Source organism: Microcaecilia unicolor, chromosome 13, assembly GCF_901765095.1.
Source record: "Microcaecilia unicolor chromosome 13, aMicUni1.1, whole genome shotgun sequence".
Lineage (NCBI taxonomy): Eukaryota > Metazoa > Chordata > Amphibia > Gymnophiona > Siphonopidae > Microcaecilia > Microcaecilia unicolor.
This window is the reverse complement of record NC_044043.1, coordinates 24,459,988-24,482,665: the sequence shown is the minus strand read 5'-3', so window position 1 is coordinate 24,482,665 and position 22,678 is coordinate 24,459,988. Positions and strand designations below refer to the sequence as shown.

The window sequence follows — 22,678 nt, the reverse complement described above, 5'->3', positions numbered from 1 at the left end:
TACCATTAACTTGTTTAATTGTGATCTATACCCACACTGCACTGAAACAAAAGCCCCTTGTACATTACCATATACTATATTACTTCATTTAACTTAAACCTAAAAGGTCAAGATCATTATTATTATTATTTGTATAGCGCTACCAGACGCACACAGCGCTGAACACCTGACACAGAGAGACAGTCCCTGCTCAATAGAGCTTACATTCTTTCTTTTAGGTCTAAGTTAAATGCCTAGTATCCCATACCCCTAGCATTCCTACACAGTCACATTCAGAACCATATCAGTTTATCATATTAACATATCTGATTGATCAATATTAGCTACAGCTCAGATCAAGAACCACTGATCCAGCTGTGCGCCAGTGTCCCAGACAATTGGTGCACAGGATCAGTTTACTACCATTCTTTCTACGTCACCATATAATTAATACTCTTCATATCAAAATTGATCTATGGAAACTGCAGAAAAAACTAACTTTTCAGAGCTACCAGCTTTGGATGCTTGTTTCTTTTTGGAGAGTAGAGCTGGGGGTCTAAGCAGCATAGTATGTAAGTAAACAGTGCTGGAAAATTCATACAATTGTTCTTCTTAATTCAATTCAGATCTTATATTCCGCTAAAATCCCCCGTTCGGAGTTCAGTGGGATTTGCATCATATATTTATTTATTTGTTGTATTTGTATTCCACATTTTCCCACCTATTTGCAGGCTCAATGTGGCTCACAATATTCCGTCATGGCATTCGCCATTCCGAAATAGACAAACAATTGGTGTTACATGAATACATGGATGACAATATAGATTTAGCTTATAAATTTCCGTTATGGCATTCTCCATTCTGGAGTAAGTGATACATTAGAGTTGCATGGAGTACTTGGAACACAGCATAGAATAAGGCATAGGATATAGCGAGAGAGCTTTAGGAGTGTAACTGAAGTGGTATTGTGTTGTCATTAAGGTATTACTCTTATTAGATTATTAAGTACATAAGTAATGCCACACTGGGAAAAGACCAAGGGTCCATCGAGCCCAGCATTCTGTCCACGACAGCGGCCAATCCAGGCCAAGGGCACCTGGCAAGCTTCCCAAACGTACAAACATTCTATACATATTATTCCTGGAATTGTGGATTTTTCCCAAGTCCATTTAGTAGTGGTTTATGGACTTGTCCTTTAGGAAACAGTCTAACCCCTTTTTAAACTCTGCCAAGCTAACTGCCTTCACCATATTCTCCAGCAACGAATTCCAGAGTTTAATTACGCGTTGGGTGAAGAAAAATTTTCTACAATTTGTTTTAAATTTACTACACTGTAGTTTCATCGCTTGCCCCCTAGTCCTAGTATTTTTGGAAAGCGTGAACAGACGCTTCACATCCACCTGTTCCACTCCACTCATTATTTTATATACCTCTATCATGTCTCCCCTCAGCCGTCTCTTCTCCAAGCTGAAAAGCCCTAGCCTCCTTAGTCTTTCTTCATAGGGAAAGACGTCCCATCCCCGCTATCATTTTAGTCGCCCTTCGCGGCACCTTTTCCAATTCCACTATATCTTTCTTGAGATGCGGCGACCAGAATTGAACACAATACTCAAGATGCGGTCGCACCATGGAGCGATATAACGGTATTATAACATCCTCACACCTGTTTTCCATACCTTTCCTAATAATACCCAACATTCTATTCGCTTTCCGAGCCGCAGCACCACACTGAGCAGAAGGTTCAGTGTATTATCGACGACACTCAGATCCCTTTCTTGGTCCGTAACTCCTAACGTGGAACCTTGCATGATGTAGCTATAATTCGGGTTGTTTTTTCCCACATGCATCACCTTGCACTTGCTCACATTAAACGTGATCTGCCATCTAGCCGCCCAGTCTCCCAGTCTCGTAAGGTCCTTCTGTAATTTTTCACAATCCTGTCGCGAGTTAATGACTTTGAATAACTTTGTGTCATCAGCAAATTTAATTACCTCGCTAGTTACTCCCATCTCTAAATCATTTATAAATATATTAAAAAGCAGCGGTCCTAGCACAGACCCCTGAGGAACCCCACTAATGACCCTTCTCCATTGTGAATACTGCCCATTTAACCCCACTCTCTGTTTCCTATCCTTCAACCAATTTTTAATCCACAATAGGACTTTTCCTCCTATCCCATGACCCTCCAATTTCCTCTGTAGCCTTTCATGAGGTACCCTGTCAAACGCCTTTTGAAAATCCAGATACACAATATCAACCGGCTCCACTTTGTCCACATGTTTGTTTACTCCTTCAAAGTTAAGTTATTATTTATTTATTGCATTTGTATCCCACATTTTCCCACCTATTTGCAGGCTCAATGTGGCGTACAATAGTCTATTAAGCAAAACAATACCTACCCTAATTACTCCCTTCTTTCTTCCTTTACTTAATCTCGGCACATTACTAAATGTATCTGATATCCTGGAATGACAATGTTAATAAAACTATGTAAGCCACATTGAGCCTGCAAATAGGTGGGAAAATGTGGGATACAAATGCAATAAATAAATAAATAAAGAGGGAGAGAGAAACAACTGAGGGAGGAAAGGGAGAGAGGAGAGGTAATGATATGTCGCTGAGATAGCTGTGGTTCAGAAGGATGTGGCGCCAAGCGGGCTTTCCGCGTATGCTCTGCCAAATAGGAAGGTCTTGAGTTGCCTCTTAAAGGTCTGATGATCTGGAGTGAATTTGACCTCTTGAGGCAGCCCATTCCAGCTTTTAGTGGCCTCAAATATAAGACCCTCTATGCTTCCTCTTTCCCCTATCCCAGTAGAGATTGAGGAATGAACGAGCTGACTTGCGGGAGATCCTGAGCAGCAGGTTAATGAGAGTGTCCATATAAGCAGGGGCTTCTCCATAGATAATTTTGTGCACCAATGCGCAGATCTTGAAAGCAATGCGGTCCTTCACTGGAAGCCAGTGCAACCTCTCTCGTAGTGGTCTTGAACTTTTAAATCTCGATTTGCCGAAGGTGAGTCGGGCTGCTGTGTTCTGAGCAGTTTCCAATTTTTTTAGGTTAATTATTAGGTTAGGGTTATTAAGTTATTACTCTTATTAGATTATTAGATTTCAGCAAAGCTTTTGACACGGCACCCCACAGGAGGCTCTTAAATAAACTAGACAGGCTGAAGATAGGACCCGAAGTGGTGAACTGGATTAGGAATTGGTTGACGGACAGACACCAGAGGGTGGTGGTGAATGGAATTCGCTCGGAGGGAAAGGTGAGTAGTGGAGTGCCTCAGTGATCGGTGCTGGGGCCGATTCTGTTCAATATATTTGTGAGTGACATTGCCGAAGGGTTAGAAGGTAAAGTTTGCCTATTTGCAGATGATACAAAGATCTGTAACAGAGTGGACACCCGGGAGGGAGTGGAAAACATGAAAAAGGATCTGAGGAAGCTAGAAGAATGGTCTAAGGTTTGGCAATTAAAATTCAATGCAAAGAAATGCAAAGTGATGCACTTAGGGAACAGAAATCCACGGGAGACGTACGTGTTAGGCGGTGAGAGTCTGATAGGTACGGACGGGGAAAGGGATCTTGGGGTGATAGTATCTGAGGATTTGAAGGCGACGAAACAATGTGACAAGGTGGTGGCCGTAGCTAGACGGTTGTTAGGCTGTATAAAGAGAGGTGTGACCAGCAGAAGGAAAGGGGGAGTTGATGCCCCTGTATAAGTCGTTGGTGAGGCCCCAACTGGAGTATTGTGTTCAGTTTTGGAGGCCGTATCTTGCTAAGGATGTAAAAAGAATTGAAGCGGTGCAAAGAGAAGCTACGAGAATGGTATGGGATTTGCGTTACAAGATGTATGAGGAGAGACTTGCGGACCTAAACATGTATACTCTGGAGGAAAGGAGAAACAGGGGTGATATGATACAGACGTTCAAATATTTGAAAAGGTATTAATACGCAAACGAACCTTTTCCGGAGACGCGAAGGCAGTAGAACGAGAGGACATGAAATGAGATTGAAGGGGGGCAGACTCAAGAAAAATGTCAGGAAGTATTTTTTCACGGAGAGAGTAGTGGATGCTTGGTAGTGGGAGGCGGGGATAGTGCTGGGCAGACTTAAACGGTCTGTGCCACAGCCAGTGGTGGGAGGCGGGACTGGTGGTTGGGAGGCGGGGATAGTGCTGGGCAGATTTATACGGTCTGTGCCCTGAAGAGGACAGGTACAAATCAAAGTAGGGTGTACACAAAAAGTAGCACATGAGTTTATCTTGTTGGGCAGACTTGCAGGTCTTTTTCTGCCATCACCTACTATGTTACTATGTTTGTGGTATGCCTTGTTGAATAGATAGGTCTTCAGAGATTTACGGAAATTGATTGCTTCGTAATTTGTTTTTAAGGTAAGTGGTAATGCATTCCACAGTTGCGTGCACATGTATGAAAAGCTGGACGCGTGTGTTAGTCTGTATTTTAGTCTTTTGCAGCTAGGGAAGTGTAGATTAAGGAAAGTGCGGGCCGATCTTTTAGCATTCCTGGGTGGTAAGTCAACAAGGTCTATCTCCGTGAATGATTTTATGAACTAGAGTGCAGACCTTGAACATGATTCGTTCTTTCATTGGGAGCCAGTGTAGTTTTTCTCTTAGGGGTTTCGCACTTTTGTATTTTGTTTTTTCCAAATATGAGTCTGGTTGCTGTGTTCTGGGCTGTTTGAAGTTTTTTTGAGAATATACTCTTTACAGCCAACATAGAGTGCATTGCAGTAGTCTAGGTGGCTCAGCACCAGTGACTGCACCAGGTTACGGAAAATGGCCCTTGGGAAGAAAGGTTTTACTCTTTTAAGTTTCCACATTGACTGGAACATCTTCTTGGTTGTATTCTTCACTTGATTTTCCAGTGTGAGATTGCGATCAATGGTAACTCCAAGAATTTTCAGAGTTTCTGCAATGGGAAGGGAAAAATTTGGTGTGGTTATAGTGGTGAATTTGTTTGTATTTTTTTTTTTTTTTTGTTTGTTACATTTGTACCCCGCGCTTTCCCATTCATGGCAGGCTCAATGCAGCTTACGTGGGGCAATGGAGGGTTAAGTGACTTGCCCAGAGTCACAAGGAGCTGCCTGTGCCTGAAGTGGGAATTGAACTCAGTTCCTCAGTTCCCCAGGACCAAAGTCCATCACCCTAACCACTAGGCCACTCCTCCACTCCATTATTATATTGTGAAGTATGAGGCATTGTGCTTTTTTCTTCATTAAGTTTCAGCTGAAATGCATCTGCCCAGGAGTTAATGATTAGGAAGCTTTTGTTGATGTCATTAGTGATTTCTTTTATATCACATTTGAACGGGATGTAAATTGTGACGTCATCTAACAAGATTGAAAAACTGTATTCAACCAATGCCCTACCATTACACTGTATCTAACATAAGCCCCTCATAGATGAGTACAATCTAGTATAGCAGTATAGAGTATGAGAGTAGTAGAGGTGTTTCATTTGATGTTTCTGTGGCTGGTTAAGGGGCATTATAGTAGAAGTGGTTGTTCTGTGGTAGTCTTTGAAAGGCGAGAGATTTTTGTTATGGAATAGTCTATGGAAGGCTTTTGACCTCTTTCGGAAGCAGAGGTAGTTAGTCTGAGATCTGATGGCAAGGGGGAGTGAGTTCCATTAAGAGGGAGAGTGATCTAAAGATCTTCTGAATTCACAATGGTGCTAAAAACTAATTTTTCAATATATGAAAGAATGATGGCAAATAAGAACAAGTAAAATATTCAAATATATATAAAAAAGGCAAAAAATATACAATAAAGGAATAAGGGCATACACAAATACATAAAATCAATGTACGTGGTCACATCATATGGGTACAATAACAAAGATGGTTTGAATAAATGATAATATTGCGCATACTAATATGTAAACAAATAGAACAGCATTAAAAAATATCTTTACATCGCATGCAAATATACAAAGGAAATGTATGTACCAAAAACATTATATAGATAAACAAAGGAAATAACAAAAGAGTACTTCAAAAATATAAAAGAAAAAAATAATGTACATCAATACGTCATCTAAACACGCTATTGGGATTAATTTAGTGAATAATTAAAAACTTTTTATTTTTTATCTAGCAGTGTGAGAAAAAAGCTGAAAACTGTAAATTGGCTTGATGTAATATACATGTAAGGATAGGCAAAAAAAGGGGGGGGGGGAATTATTGATAGTAGCACTTATCTCAGGTGTTAGATATAGAAGAATGTAATAAGGGTACATAACGTGAGGTATAGGATACCATCAAAACAAATGAGCATAACGATTATCGTGCTGTAATGGAGATAGTATAATAAATGGTAACAATAATACACATACTGATATTTGAACACATGAGAACACACATTGTATAAAGATATATGAAGGAAATGTGTATACCCAAAACGATATATGGATGAAACAAAGGGATTGGCAATAAGCGTATGAAGAGAAAATATAAATGAGAGAATACATCAGCACATCATAGTAGTCGCCAGTAGTGTGGCGTCAGAAGATTACGGGTAACATATGTCTAAAAACAAAACTTACCTTTAAAAAGACCCTTGGTATAGAAGACGCGCTTGCCAGCGAAGTAGGTTTTGAACATGAGCCAAAAGAGAGGCAGTTGGAGAAATGATCCGTTTTAAAAGCGAAAAAGGCGCAAAAGTCAAGGATATGATGTCTGATGACGTGTATAGCAAGAGAGATTTTTTTAAAGAGAGGATGCTTAAATAAAAATAAAATTGAATTAGAAATGTATTCTAAAGTATGTTTTTTAAGATTAGAAACTAGTGAGTTGTCTAAAAACGGAACTACCTGTTGAGGGTGTGACATAGCGTTAAGAATGAACTGACGTGTCGAAGTTGGGCAAATAAATCGATTAAAATAATGCTCAAATAAGTGTGAATGAGCGGTGGCAAGATCGTAGCTCCTTACTCCTGCTAAAAAGAAAAAATGAAATGCGTTAATGTTGAGGGTTGCAATATGCTTGCTAATAGAAATTGCAAATGGGGAAAGTGTACAAGTACAACATGTATGTAGAACAACGATTGAAACAGAGATAACTGCAGGAATCGTAATTGGCTCCAAAAATAAAAAATAAAAGGAGAAAATAATCTTAAAAAATAAAGGAGAAAATGGAGAAAAAATAATCTTAAAAAAAAAAAAAAAAAATTTTTTTTTTTAATAAATAAATAAAAAATAAATGAAGAATGTCTGTGAGAGTGTGAGGAGAATGTTTACATTGAAAACATAATTGTAAGGATTGTGGGGAAAATGTTTGCATTAAAAACATTTTCAAAGAATTACAGATGTGATGGATAATGGAAAAAAATAAATAAATATGGTACATGTAACAAATGTATTTACACTAGACCGGGCTATTCCACAGAGAGTGTATTTTTTTTAAGAAGAAAAATCCCTCAGAAACCTATCAGACTAAAAGTCCTAGATTTGCAACGGATTTGATGAAAGCCTTTGTCAAGTTTCCATCATGGGGATTTGTAACACTCATTTTTTATATTAATTTTTAAGAGCACAATGCTGTGGCTCAAAATTATAGCATTTTTCGTAACGACCTGAATCTTAATAAACAGGCTTGTCAAAATCGCCAGTAGAAATAAAGCAACACTTATTCTCATTCTTGGTGATTTTAACATACACACTGATAACCCTTCCGACTCTTACGCTTCTCAATTCCTCACTCTAACCTCCTCCTTCAACCTCCTACTGAGCTCCACCACACCCACTCACCGATCTGGCCACTGTCTTGACCTCGTCCTCTCTTCTACCTGCTCACCCTCCAATTTCTGCACCTCAGCTCTTCCTCTCTCTGACCATCACCTGATCACCTTCACACTTCATCACCCTCCCCCTCAGTACCGCCCAATACTAACCACTACTTCTAGGAATCTCCAGGCGGTCGACCCTCCCACCTTATCCTCTAGTATCTCTGATCTCCTCCCTATCATGTCCTCCGAGACTGTCGACAAGGCTGTCTCCACATACAACAATGCCACCCTCTCCTCTGCTCTCGATGCCCTTGCACCGTCCATCTCCCGTCCCATGAGGCGTACTAATCCCCAGCCCTGGCTGACTCCTTGCACCCGATACCTTCGCTCCTGCGCCCGATCGGCTGAATGCCTCTGGAGGAAATCTCGCACCCACACCGATTTCATTCATTATAAATTCATGTTATCGTCCTTCCAGTCCTCCCTATTCCTCACCAAACAGGACTATTACACCCAATTGACCAACTCCCTCAGTTCTAACCCCCGTCGTCTCTTCGCCACCCTTAACTCCCTCCTCAAAGTGCCCTCTGCTCCCACCCCCCCTCACTCTCTCCTCAAGCACTGGCGGACTACTTTCGCGACAAGGTGCAGAAAATCAACCTCAAATTCACCTCCAAACCATCTTCTCCTCCTCCTCACCCTATAACACACTCCCTCAACCAACCAACCCAGGCCTCCTTCTCCTCTTTTCCCGATATCACCGAAGAGAAAACCGCTTATCTTCTCTCATCTTCGAAATGCACCACCTGTTCCTCAGACCCCATCCCCACCAACTTACTTAACACCATCACTCCTACTGTCACCCCCCCCCCCAATCTGTCATATCCTCAACCTCTCTCTCTCCACTGCAACTGTCCCTGACACCTTTAAGCATGCTGTAGTCACACCACTCCTCAAAAAAACATCACTTGACCCTACCTGTCCCTCCAACTACCGCCCCATTTCCCTCCTACCCTTCCTCTCCAAGATACTTGAACGCGCCGCGCCGTTCACAGCCGCTGCCTCGATTTTCTATCCTCTCACGCCATCCTCGATCCACTTCAATCCGGCTTTCGCCCCCTACACTCGACGGAAACGGCACTATCTAGTCTACAACGACCTGTTCCTTGCCAAATCCAAAGGTCAGTACTCCTACCTTATCCTCCTCGACCTATCCGCCGCTTTTGACAATGTCAATCATAACTTACTTCTCGCCACACTGTCCTCACTTGGGTTCCAGGGCTCTGTCCTCTCCTGGTTCTCCTCTTATCTCTCCCACCGTACCTTCAGAGTACATTCTCAGGGTTCTTCCTCCACCCCAATCCCGCTGTCGGAGTTCCTCAGGGATCTGTCCTTGGACCCCTTCTTTTCTCAATCTACACCTCCTCCCTGGGTTCCCTAATCTCCTCCCATGGGTTCTAATATCATCTTTATGCCGATGACACCCAGCTTTATGTCTCCACACCAGACATCACTGCAGAAACCCAGCTAAAGTATCGGCCTGCTTAGCCGGTATTGCGACCTGGATGTCCAACCGCCACTTGAAACTGAACAATGGCCAAGACCGAGCTTATTGTCTTCCCTCCCAAACCCACTTCTCCTCTCCCTCCACTATCTCTGTTGATAAAGCGAATGATACATACCTGTAGCAGGTGTTCTCCGAGGACAGCAGGCTGATTGTTCTCACGACTGGGTTGACGTCCACGGCAGCCCCCACCAAAAGGAACAAAAACTTCGCGGGCGGTCCCGCACGCAGGGCACACCCACCGCGCATGCGCGGCCGTCTTCCCGCCCGTGCGCGACCGTTCCCGCTCAGTTGAATGACAAGCAAGGAATGAGTAAAACACAACTCCAAAGGGGAGGAGGGAGGGTAGGTGAGAACAATCAGCCTGCTGTCCTCATTTCCCCCCCCCCAAACCCACCTCCCCGCTCCCCCCATTTTCTATTTCTGTTGATGGCTCTCTCATTCTCCCTGTCTCCTCAGCTAGAAACCTTGGGGTCATCTTTGACTCTTCTCTCTCCTTCTCTGCTCATATCCAGCAGATTGCCAAGACCTGTCGTTTCTTTCTTTACAACATTCGTAAAATCCGCCCCTTTCTTTCCGAGCACTCTACCAAAACCCTCATCCACACCCTTGTCACCTCTCGTTTAGACTACTGCAATCTGCTTTTGCTGGCCTCCCACTTAGTCACCTCTCCCCTCTCCAGTCGGTTCAAAACTCTGCTACCCGTCTCATCTTCCGCCAGGGTCGCTTTACTCATACTACCCCCCTCTCCTCAAGACCCTTCACTGGCTCCCTATCCGTTTTCGCATCCTGTTCAAACTTCTTCTACTAACCTATAAATGTACTCACTCTGCTGCTCCCCAGTATCTCTCCACACTCGTCCTTCCCTACACCCCTTCCCGTGCACTCCGCTCCATGGATAAATCCTTCTTATCTGTTCCCTTCTCCACTACTGCCAACTCCAGACTTCGCCCCTTCTGTCTCGCTGCACCCTACGCCTGGAATAAACTTCCTGAGCCCCTACGTCTTGCCCCATCCTTGGCCACCTTTAAATCTAGACTGAAAGCCCACCTCTTTAACATTGCTTTTGACTCATAACCACTTGTAAACACTCGCCTCCACCTACCCTCCTCTCTTCCTTCCCGTCCACATTAATTGATTTGATTACTTTATTTATTTTTTGTCTATTAGATTGTAAGCTCTTTGAGCAGGGACTGTCTTTCTTCTATGTTTGTGCAGCGCTGCGTATGCCTTGTAGCGCTATAGAAATGCTAAATAGTAGTAGTAGTAGTAGTAGCTTTCTCCGAGGACAAGCAGGCTGCTTGTTCTCACGACTGGGATATCCCTAGCTCTCAGGCTCACTCAAAACAAGAACCCAGGTCAATTGAACCTCGCAACGGCGAGGGCATAACAGAAATTGACCTACGAAGAACAACTAACAGAGAGTGCAGCCTGACCAGAATAAATTCGGGTCCTGGAGGGTGGAGTTGGATTCAAACCCCAAACAGTTTCTGCAGCACGGACTGCCCGAATTGACTGTCGCGTCGGATATCCTGCTGTAGGCAGTAATGAGATGTGAATGTGTGGACCGATGACCACGTCGCAGCTTTGCAAATCTCTTCAATAGTGGCTGACTTCAAGTGGGCCACCGACGCTGCCATGGCTCTAACACTATGAGCCGTGACATGACCCTCAAGAACCAGCCCAGCCTGGGCATAAGTGAAGGAAATGCAATCTGCTAGCCAATTGGATATGGTGCGTTTCCCGACAGCGACCCCTTTCCTATTGGGGTCGAAAAAAACAAACAATTGGGCAGACTGTCTGTGGGGCTGTGTCCGCTCCAAATAGAAGGCCAACGCTCGCTTGCAGTCCAATGTGTGCAACTGACGCTCAGCAGGGCGGGTATGCGGTCTGGGAAAGAATGTTGGCAAGACAATTGACTGGTTAAGATGGAACTCCGACACCACCTTTGGCAGGAATTTAGGGTGAGTGCGGAGAACTACTCTGTTATGATGAAATTTGGTATAAGGAGCATGAGCTACCAGGGCTTGCAGCTCACTGACTCTACGAGCTGAAGTAACTGCCACCAAGAAAATGACCTTCCAGGTCAAGTACTTCAGATGGCAGGTATTCAGTGGCTCAAAAGGAGGTTTCATCAGCTGGGTGAGGACGACGTTGAGATCCCATGACACTGCAGGAGGCTTGACAGGGGGCCATGACAAAAGCAAGCCTCTCATGAATCGAACGACTAAAGGATCTCCAGAGATGGCTTTACCCTCTACACGAAGATGGTAAGCACTAATCGCACTAAGGTGATTCCTTACTGAGTTGGTCTTGAGGCCAGACTCTGATAAGTGCAGAAGGTATTCAAGCAGGTTGTGTGCAGGACAAGAGCGAGGTTCTAGGGCCTTGCTCTCACACCAAACGACAAACCTCCTCCACTTGAAAAAGTAATTCTTTTTAGTGGAATCCTTTCTAGAGGCAAGCAAGACGCGGGAGACACCCTCAGACAGACCCAATGAAGCAAAGTCTACGCCCTCAACATCCAGGCCGTGAGGGCCAGAGACTGAAGGTTGGGGTGCAGAAGCGCTGCGTCGTTCTGCGATATGAGAGTCGGAAAACACTCCAATCTCCACGGTTCTTCGGAGGACAACTCCAGAAGAAGAGGGAACCAGATCTGACGGGGCCAAAAAGGCGCTATCAGAATCATGGTGCCGTGGTCTTGCTTGAGCTTCAGTAAGGTCTTCCCCACCAAAGGTATGGGAGGATAAGCATACAGGAGGCCGGTCCCCCAATGGAGGAGAAAGGCATCCGACGCTAGTCTGCCGTGTGCCTGTAGTCTGGAACAGAACAGAGGCAGCTTGTGGTTGGTCTGAGAGGCGAAAAGGTCCACCGAGGGAGTGCCCCACTCTCGGAAGATCTTGCGTACCACTCTGGAATGGAGCGACCACTCGTGCGGTTGCATGACTCTGCTCAGTCTGTCGGCCAGACTGTTGTTTACACCTGCCAGGTATGTGGCTTGAAGAAGCATGCCGAACTGGCAGGCCCAACGCCACATCCCAACGGCTTCCTGACACAGGGGGCGAGATCCGGTGCCCCCCTGCTTGTTGATGTAATACATTGCAACCTGATTGTCTGTCCAAATTTGGATAATTTGATAGGACAGCCGATCTCTGAAGACCATCAGTGCGTTCCAGACCGCTCGGAGCTCCAGGAGGTTGATCTGAAGATCCTGTTCCTGGAGGGACCACAGTCCCTGGGTGTGAAGCCCATCGACATGAGCTCCCCACCCCAGGCGAGATGCATCCGTCGTCAGCACTTTCGTGGGCTGCTGAATTTGGAATGGACGTCCCAGGGTCAAATTGGTCCGAATGGTCCACCAGTGCAGCGAATTGCGACAACTGAGGGACAGGCGGATGACATCTTCTAGATTCCCGGTGGCTCGGTCGATTGTAACTCCGAGAATTTTCAGGTTGTCTGAGATAGGGAGGGTGTAATCTGGGGTGGTTATTCCCCATACTGCACTTAAATGATGTGCTGATATATTCTCTCATTTATATTTTCTCTTCATACGTTTATTGCCAATCCCTTTGTTTCATCATATATCATTTTGGGCATACACATTTCCTTCCTATATCTGTATACGATTTAATGATTTCTTTTAGTGTTGTTCTCATTTGTTCAAATATCAGTATGTGTATTATTGTTACCATTTATTATACCATCTCCATTACAGCACGATAATCATAATGCTCATTTGTTTTGATGGTATCCTATACCTCACGTTATGTACCCTTATTACATTCTTCTATATCTAACATCTGAGATAAGCGCTACTATCAATAATTCCCTCCCCCCCTTTTTTTTTGCCTATCCTTACATGTATATTACATCAAGCCAATTTACAGTTTTCAGCTTTTTTCTCACACTGCTAGATAAAAAATAAAAAGTTTTTAATTATTCACTAAATTAATCCCAATAGCGTGTTTAGATGACGTATTGATGTACATTATTTTTTTCTTTTATATCTTTGAAGTACTCTTTTGTTATTTCCTTTATCTATATAATGTTTTTGGTACATACATTTCCTTTGTATATTTACATGCAATGTAAAGATATTTTTTAGTGTTCTATTTGTTTACATATTAGTATGCGCAATATTTTTATCATTTATTCAACATATACTGGCACTCAACTCCCACTGCATAGTAAGAAGGTGATGGTGTGTACTCACACATGGTGATAACGAATTGTTTACAGCACTTGTGACTAGTGGGGGGAAAAAGCCTAAAGGTGCCTGGATCAAGAACGATCTCATAAGCAACAGTCAATCCCGTTGACCAATCGCTTGGTCTTAAGAGGATCCGCTCCTCATCATGGACAAAAAACATCCCCAAAGTCTCAAATGAAACACACAGGAGAAACGATATCGGGAAACCTCCTAATTAATCCTTTAAGCTCCTGGTATATAAGTACAAAAGTAATGCCACACTGGGAAAAGACCAAGGGTCCATCGAGCCCAGCATCCTGTCCACGACAGCGGCCAATCCAGGCCAAGGGCACCTGGCAAGCTTCCCAAACGTACAAACATTCTATTCATGTTATTCCTGGAATTATGGATTTTTCCCAAGTCCATTTAGTAGTGGTTATGAACTTCCCTTCTCCTTTTTGGTCCTGTCTGTTTGTCCTGATTTAGATTGTAAGCTCTTTTGAGCAGGGACTGTCTTCTTCATGTTCAATTGTAAAGCGCTATAGAAGTGATTTATAGTAGTAGTAGTTTATGAACTTGCCCTTTAGGAAACCGTCTAACCCCTTTTTAAACTCTGCTAAGCTAACCGCCTTCACCACGTTCTCCGGCAACGAATTCCAGAGTTTAATTATGCGTTGGGTGAAGAAAACCTTTCTCCGATTTGTTTTAAATTTACTACACTGTAGTTTCATCGCATGCCCCCTAGTCCTAGTATTTTTGGAAAGCGTGAACAGACGCTTCACATCTACCTGTTCTACTCCACTCATTATTTTATTTAACTCTATCATGTCTCCCCCTCAGCCGTCTTCTCCAAGCTGAAAAGCCCTAGCCTCCTTAGTCTTTCTTCATAGGAAAGTCGTCCCATCTCTGCTATCATTTTGTCTCCCTTCGCTGCACCTTTTCCAATTCTACTATACCTTTCTTGGATGCGGCGACCAGAATTGAACACAATACTCAAGTTGTGGTCGCACCATGGAGCGATACAACAGCATTATAACATCCTCAACACCTATTTTTCATACCTTTCCTAATAATACCCAACATTCTATTCGCTTTCCTAGCCGCAGCAGCACACTGAGCAGAAGGTTTCAGTGTATTATCGACGACACCCAGATCCCTTTCTTGGTCCGTAACTCCTAACGTGGAACCTTGCATGACGTAGCTATAATTCGGGTTCTTTTTTCCCCACATGCATCACCTTGCACTTGCTCACATTAAGTACATAAGTAATGCCATACTGGGAAAAGACCAAGGGTCCATCGAGCCCAGCATCCTGTCCACGACAGCGGCCAATCCAGGCTAAGGGCACCTGGCAAGCTTCCCAACGTACAAACATTCTATACATGTTATTCCCAGAATTGTGGATTTTTCCCAAGTCCATTTAGTAGTGGTTTATGGACTTGTCCTTTAGGAAACCGTCCAACCCCTTTTTAAACTCTGCTAAGCTAACCACCTTCACCACTTTCTCTGGCAACAAATTCCAGAGTTTAATTATACGTTGGGTGAAGAAAAAATTTCTCCGATTTGTTTTAAATTTACTACACTGTAGTTTCATCGCATGCCCCCTAGTCCTAGTATTTTTGGAAAGCGTGAACAGACGCTTCACATCCACCTGTTCCACTCCACTCATTATTTTATATACCTCTATCATGTCTCCCCTCAGCCGTCTCTTCTCCAAGCTGAATAGCCCTAACCTCCTTAATCTTTCTTCATCTGCCATTTAGCCGCCCAGTCTCCCAGTCTCGTAAGGTCCTTCTGTAATATTTCACAATCCTGTCGCGAGTTAACGACTTTGAATAACTTTGTGTCATCAGCAAATTTAATTACCTCGCTGGTTACTCCCATCTCTAAATCTACTACTACTACTATTTAGCATTTCTATAGTGCTACAAGGTGTACGCAGCACTACACTAACAAAGAAGAAAGACAGTCCCTGCTCAAAGAGCTTACAATCTAATAGACAAAAAATAAAGTAAGCAAATCAAATCAATTAATGTGTACAGGAAGGAGGAGGAGGGTAGGTGGAGGCGAGTGGTGACGAGTCAAAAGCAATGTTAAAGAGGTGGGCTTTCAGTCTAGATTTAAAGGTGGCTAAGGATGGGGCAAGACGTAGGGGCTCAGGAAGTTTATTCCAGGCGTAGGGTGCAGCGAGACATATATATTTATAAATATATTAAAAAGCAGCAGTCATAGCACAGACCCCTGAGGAACCCCACTAACTACCCTTCTCCACTGTGAATACTGCCCATTTAACCCCACTCTGTTTCCTATCCTTCAACCAGTTTTTAATCCACAATAGGACATTTCCTCCTATCCCATGACCCTCCAATTTCCTCTGTAGCCTTTCATGAGGTACATTGTCAAACGCCTTTTGAAAATCCAGATACACAATATCAACCGGCTCTCCTTTGTCCACATGTTTGTTTACTCCTTCAAAGAATTGAACTCTTTTTACATATAAATCAAAAAGAAAGTGAATGGCGAACTACTTAGCTTTGTGGCAGTTAACCAAGCAGGAGGCGCCATTGTTAATCTGTTCCCCACGCAGACCCTGAAGCAGCTAGAGCTTGTAATGAGCACAGTGAAACACTGGCCATCGTCAGTTGGGGACAAGGAAGCTGTGGCAACCGTGTATACTAAAGACCGCCACAAAGCTAAGTAGCTCACCATTCATTTTCTTTTTGATTTATATGTAAAAAGAGTTGGTTGACACACTGTAGCAACCTATACCTATAGTGGAGGAGTGGCCTAGTGGTTAGGGTGGTGGACTTTGGTCCTGGGTAACTGAGTTCGATTCCCGGCACAGGCAGCTCCTTGTGACTCTGGGCAAGTCACTTAACCCTCCATTGCCCCATGTAAGCCGCATTGAGCCTGCCATGAGTGGGAAAGCGCGGGGTACAAATGTAACAAAATAAAATATACCAGGAGCTTAAAGGATTTATGAGGAGGTTTCCCAATATCGTTTCTCCTGTGTGTTTAATTTGATACTTTGGGGTGGTTTTTTGCCCATGAGGAGCAGATCCTCTTAAGACCAAGCAATTGGTCAACGGGATCGACTGTTGCTTATGAGATCATTCTTGATCCAGGCACCTTGAGGCTTCCCCCCCCCCCCCCCCCCCACTTGTCACAAGTGCTACGGTAAAATTATGTATCATACCTGATAATTTTCTTTCCATTAATCATAGCTGATCAATCCATAGACTGGTGGGTTGTGTCCATCTACCAGCAGGTGGAGATAGAGAGCAAACTTTTGCCTCCCTATATGTGGTCATGTGCTGCCGGAAACTGCTCAGTATGTCGATATCAAAGCTCCATCCGCAGGACTCAGCACTTAGAGAATTACACCCACAAAGGGACACTCTGCCCAGCTCACCACCGCCGAAACGGGGGAGGGGAATTAACCCAGCTCACCCCCACACAAGTGGGGGAGGGGAATCCGTCCAGCTCATCCCCGCGGAGCGGGGGAGGGACACCACACCCGCCGATGCGGGGGGATCTGGCTTATCCTGCAACCGCAACCGTGGGAGGAGCTGACTGACCCTAACACCGCCGAAGCGGGAGGGGTACAAAGCTGCCCTACAGCCGCACGAAGCGGGAGGGAGCGCCGGCAGAATTTAAGTCTCAATCCAGCCCCGTAAAACGGAGGGGAGAGGAATGCAGCAGCTCACTGTAACACAAACTCGTCTCAACTCTTGAAGAATCCAATTGAAAAAACTTGAACACGAAGTCTTCCTGAAGTAACTGAAGACTAAACTTGAATCTGAAATGCAACCAGAATATAAACAGTACAGATATCTGGGAGGGGCTATGGATTGATCAGCTATGATTAATGGAAAGAAAATTATCAGGTATGATACATAATTTTACCTTCCATATCATCATGCTGATCAATCCATAGACTGGTGGGATGTACCGAAGCAGTACTCACCCAGGGCGGGACATTGAAATCCCTGACCGCAACACTGAAGCTCCAAACCGGGCCTCCGCCTGTGCCGCCACAGTCAAGCGGTAATGCTTGGAGAATGTATGGGCCGAAGCCCAAGTTGCCGCCTTGCAAATCTCTTCCAAGGAGACGGACCCGGCCTCTGCCATCGAGGCCGCCTGAGCTCTAGTGGAGTGAGCCTTCAGCTGGATAGGCGGCACCTTCCCCGCGGCCACATAAGCCGCTGCAATGGCTGCCTTGACCCATCTTGCCACTGTAGGCTTAGCAGCCTGCAGACCCTTACGAGGACCTGCAAACAGGACAAACAGATGATCCGATTTCCGGAAATCATTGGTCACTTCCAAGTATCTGATGATGACTCGTCTCACATCCAGATATTTAAGAGCAGAGTATTCCTCTGGGTAGTCCTCCCTAAAAAGGAAGGGAGACAGAGCTGCTGATTCACATGGAAGCGAGAAACAATCTTGGGCAGGAAGGAAGGCACTGTGCGAATAGTCACTCCTGCCTCAGTGAACTGCAGAAAAGGCTCTCGACATGAGAGTGCCTGGAGCTCGGAAACTCTTCTGGCTGAAGTGATAGCCACCAAAAAGACTGCTTTCAACGTCAGGTCTTTCAGAGATGCCCTCGACAAGGGTTCAAAAGGCGGCTTCTGTAATGCTCTTAGCACCAGGTTGAGATTCCACGCAGGCACCACTGAGTGCAGAGGAGGGCGCAGGTGATTAACTCCCTTGAGAAAACGCACCACATCTGGCTGCGAAGCCAGGGAAGCACCCTTCAGGCGGCCCCTGAAGCAAGCCAGGGCCGCTACCTGGACTTTAAGGGAACTGAGCGACAGGCCTTTCTCCAGACCTTCTTGCAGGAATGCCAACACTGAAGAAATTGGAGCAGTGAATGGAGAAAATGAGCCTGCTTCACACCACGATGCAAAGGTACGCCAAACCCTGGCGTAAGCAGTAGAAGTAGAGCGCTTCCTCGCTCTCAGCATAGTGGCGATGACCTTGTCTGAGAAGCCCTTCTTTCTCAGACGCTGCCGCTCAATAGCCAGGCCGTAAGACCAAAGGGGGAGGGATCCTCCATCACCACGGGACCCTGATGTAACAGGCCCTGCTCCACTGGCAGCCGCAGAGGATCGTCGACTGAGAGCCTGATCAAGTCCGCATACCAGGGACGTCTGGGCCAGTCCGGACCCACCAGGATTATCCGGCCCGGATGCTTTGCCACCCGGTCTAGCACCCTGCCCAACATGGGCCAGGGCGGGAACACATAGAGAAGCTCTTGTGTCGGCCACTGTTGGAGAAGAGCATCTACTCCCAGGGATCGAGGGTCCCGTCCTCTGCTGAAAAAGCGCGGCACTTGGCAATTGGCCGATGACGCCATCAGATCTAGGCTCGGCTGGCCCCAGCGCTTCGTGATGTCCAAGAACGCCTGAGCAGATAGCTGCCACTCTCCGGGCTCCAAGGTATGGCGACTGAGAAAGTCCGCCTTGACATTCATGACTCCGGCAATGTGGGCCGCTGACAGCTGTTCCAGGTTCGCTTCCGCCCACTGGCATAGATTCATGGCCTCCTTGGCTAGAGGGGCGCTCTTGGTACCTCCCTGGCGGTTGACATAGGCCACAGCCGTGGCATTGTCCGACAGGACCCGTACTGGCTTCAACGCCAGTACCGGGATGAACTCCAAAAGCGCCAACCGAATGGCTCTGAGTTCCAGGAGGTTGAAAGACCACTTTGCCTCTGCAGGAGACCAGAGCCCCTGCGCTGTCCTTCCCAAGCAGTGGGCTCCCCAGCCCGACAAAGAGGCGTCCGTCGTGACGACAATCCACTCCGGGGTCACCAGAGGCATTCCTGCAGACAACTTGTCTGTCTGCGTCCACCAGCTCAGCGCCTTGCGCACTGCTGGGTCCAAGGGAAGGCGCACAGCATAATCCTCTGACATCGCAGTCCAGCGCTGCAGCAGAGAGTGTTGTAGTGGTCTCATATGAGCCCTGGCCCAGGGCACTACTTCCATCGTGGCCGTCATAGAGCCCAACAGCTGCACATAGTCCCAAGCCCGAAGAGGAGAGGCTACTAGGAACTGGTCCACCTGAGCCTGAAGCTTGACAATCCGATTGTCTGGCAGGAACACTCTGCCCACTTGGGTGTCGAATCGAACTCCCAGATACTCCAGGGACTGAGTTGGGCGCAGCTGGCTTTTCTCCCAGTTGATGATCCACCCCAGGGAGCTCAAAAGAGCAACCACCCGGTTCACAGCTTTGCCGCCCTCTGCATAAGAGGGGGCTAGGATCACCCAGTCGTCCAGATAAGGATGGACTTGTACTCCTTCCTTCCTCAGGAAGGCCGCGATGACCACCATTACTTTGGAGAAGGTCCGCGGAGCAGTAGCCAACCCGAACGGGAGGGCTCTGAACTGGAAGTGTCGGCCCAGTACTGCAAAACGCAGAAAGCGTTGATGAGGAGGCCAGATGGGAATATGCAAGTACGCTTCCTTGATGTCCAAGGATGCCAGGAACTCTCCTGCCTGCACTGCCGCTATAACAGAGCGGAGGGTCTCCATGCGAAAGAGCCTGATTGACCCCTTGAGGTCGAGGATAGGCCGTATAGAACCTCCTTTCTTTGGTACCACAAAGTAAATGGAGTAACGTCCCTTGCCAAGCTGATTTTCTGGCACCGGAACGACCGCACCCAGGCGGATCAGATTGTCCAAGGTCTGCTGCACTGCCACAGCTTTGACCGGAGACTTGCAGGGAGAGTGTACAAACCCGTCTCTTAAGGGTCGGCAGAACTCTAGCTTGTAGCCGTCTCTGATGACTTCCAGCACCCAAGCATCTGAAGTTATTGTGGTCCACTCGCCCAGAAACGAGGACAGCCGTCCTCCAATCTGCACTGGGGCGTGGACCAAGGCCCCGTCATTGGGTACGAGACCCTGGGGGAGGACCGGAGCACCTCCGGGACGGCGGTCTCTGCGAAAGGAATGCTGCTTGGAGGAGAAGTTCCTCTTGAAGGAAGAGGAGGCAGAAGAGCCCGACCTGCCCGGGCGGTACCGACGGGCTTCCTGAAACCGTCCTCTGGAGGTACCGGGGCGAGTACTAGCCCGAGCCCTGACCTCTGGTAACTTCTTGCCCTTATACATGCCGAGATCGGTCACGATTTTGTCCAGCTCGACCCCAAAGAGCAGCTTGCCTTTAAAAGGCAATCTAGCCAAGCGGGATTTAGAGGCGTGGTCAGCAGACCAATGCTTCAGCCAAAGCCACCGCCGTGCAGAGATTGTCTGAGCCATGCCTTTAGCTGAGGCCCTCAAGACATCATACAGCAAGTCTGCCAAATAGGCCAAGCCCAATTCCAGGGCCGGCCAATCAGCCCTCAAGGAAGGATCCGAGGGGGAAGCCCGCTGCACCATAGTCAGGCACGCCCTGGCCACATAGGAGCCGCAAACTGAGGCCTGCAAACTTAAAGCAGCCGCCTCAAAGGACGACCTTAAGGCCGCCTCCAATCTTCTGTCTTGGGCGTCCTTTAGGGCCGTGCCACCTTCCACCGGCAACGCCGTTTTCTTAGTGACCGCAGTGATTAAAGAATCCACAGTAGGCCACAGATAGGCCTCACGTTCACTTTCAGGCAAAGGATAGAGGCGGGACATAGCCCTAGCCACTTTAAGGCTCGCTTCCGGGACATCCCATTGAGCCGAAATTAAGGTGTGCATGGCATCATGCACGTGGAAAGTTCTAGGCGGGCGCTTCGTCCCCAACATAATGGCAGAGCCAACAGGGGCTGAGGGAGAGACGTTCTCCGGAGAGGAAATCTTCAAAATGCCCATGGCCTGCACTAACAGGTTGGGCAAATCCTCTGAGCTAAAGAGCCGCGCTGCAGAGGGGTCATCCGCTCCATCCGAGCGGGGATCCGTCTCCTCCAAGGAATCCGCAAAGGACCGTTGGGAGAACTCAAACGCTGCCCTCATCTACATCGGAGGAGACAAAGTCCTCCAAGGCCTGGGAATCAACCCGAGGGCGTTTACCTCCGGGGGCCTCAACCTCTTTACCAGACGAGGGAGCAGGGGCAGCGTTTTGCATAAGGAAGGCCTGATGCAGCAGCAAAACAAACTCGGGGGAGAAACCCCCCAGACTGTGCACTTCCGCAGCCTGGGCTACAGCCCTAGACGCACCCTCAACCGGCGCTCGCAAGAGCGGGGGAGAGACATGCTGCGCATCCAAGATGGCGTCCGGCGCGACACTCCGCGAAGGAGCCGCGCGGGAAGAACGGCGCTTAACTTTAGCCGCTTTTGTGCCGTCGCCCAAATTAAGGGCGTTCATGGCATTAATGTCTCCCACCTCAAGGGCGGCCCAAGAAGAAGCCGTCCGAGCCGCGTGGCCGGCCAAGATGGCGGAGGCGAGCAGCGGGGGATGGGCGTTTATGGCGGGAAAAACCGCCACACCGGAGGAAGGACCGGGACACTCATCGGTCACGAAACTGTCACCCAACAAGGGCGAATCAGACTTTAAGACCCCCGCATCCCCTCTAGAAGCGCACAAGCGATCCGGGGAGCGACTCTCTGCGCCCTCGCCCTCAGACGCCATAGGCCACGTGGCGATCAATCGGGGAACCCCCTGCCCGCTATAAAAAGGTAAAATTACCTGCTTTCCGCTCCGAGCTGTAACGACCTGGTGTCCCAGTGAGTAGCTGCAATAAACGTTTAAATAAACGTCGAAATAAACGCCTTTAAGGACGTTCAAAATTTTTTTTTTTTTTTTTTTTAACGGAGCCAGTGGGAGGGGGGAGAAAAGGAGGGACCTGGCGCCACCAGGTTTGCACTTGCTCAAGAAGAGCCCTCAACCCCAGGCACTCAACAAAACCTAAAAATTAGGCTTGGAGGCCTAGCCAGAGCTGCTGCTGTGTGTGACCACCACCTGCTGAGATAGAGAACATACTGAGGAGTTTCCGGCAGCACATGACCACATATAGGGAGGCAAACGTTTGCTCTCTATCTCCACCTGCTGGTAGATGGACACAACCCACCAGTCTATGGATTGATCAGCATGATGATATGGAAATACAATTTGTTATCACCACGTGTGAGTACAAACCATCCCCTTCTCACTATGCAGTGGGAGTTGTGAGTGCCAGTATACGAGATATATAGTTACTTCCACCACCACCTTGTAATATATTTAGAGGTATCATTTATTCAAACCATCTTTATTATTGTACCCATATGTGACCACGTACATTGATTT

The 22,678-nt window shown here is 46.7% G+C and overlaps 1 protein-coding gene across 2 annotated transcripts in view; it reads right to left on the bottom strand.

Moving 5' to 3' along the window:
• TAF15 (TATA-box binding protein associated factor 15) overlaps window positions 1-22,678 on the bottom strand; it is a 329,472-nt gene that overhangs the window by 18,517 nt on the left and 288,277 nt on the right. The window lies entirely within an intron of this gene.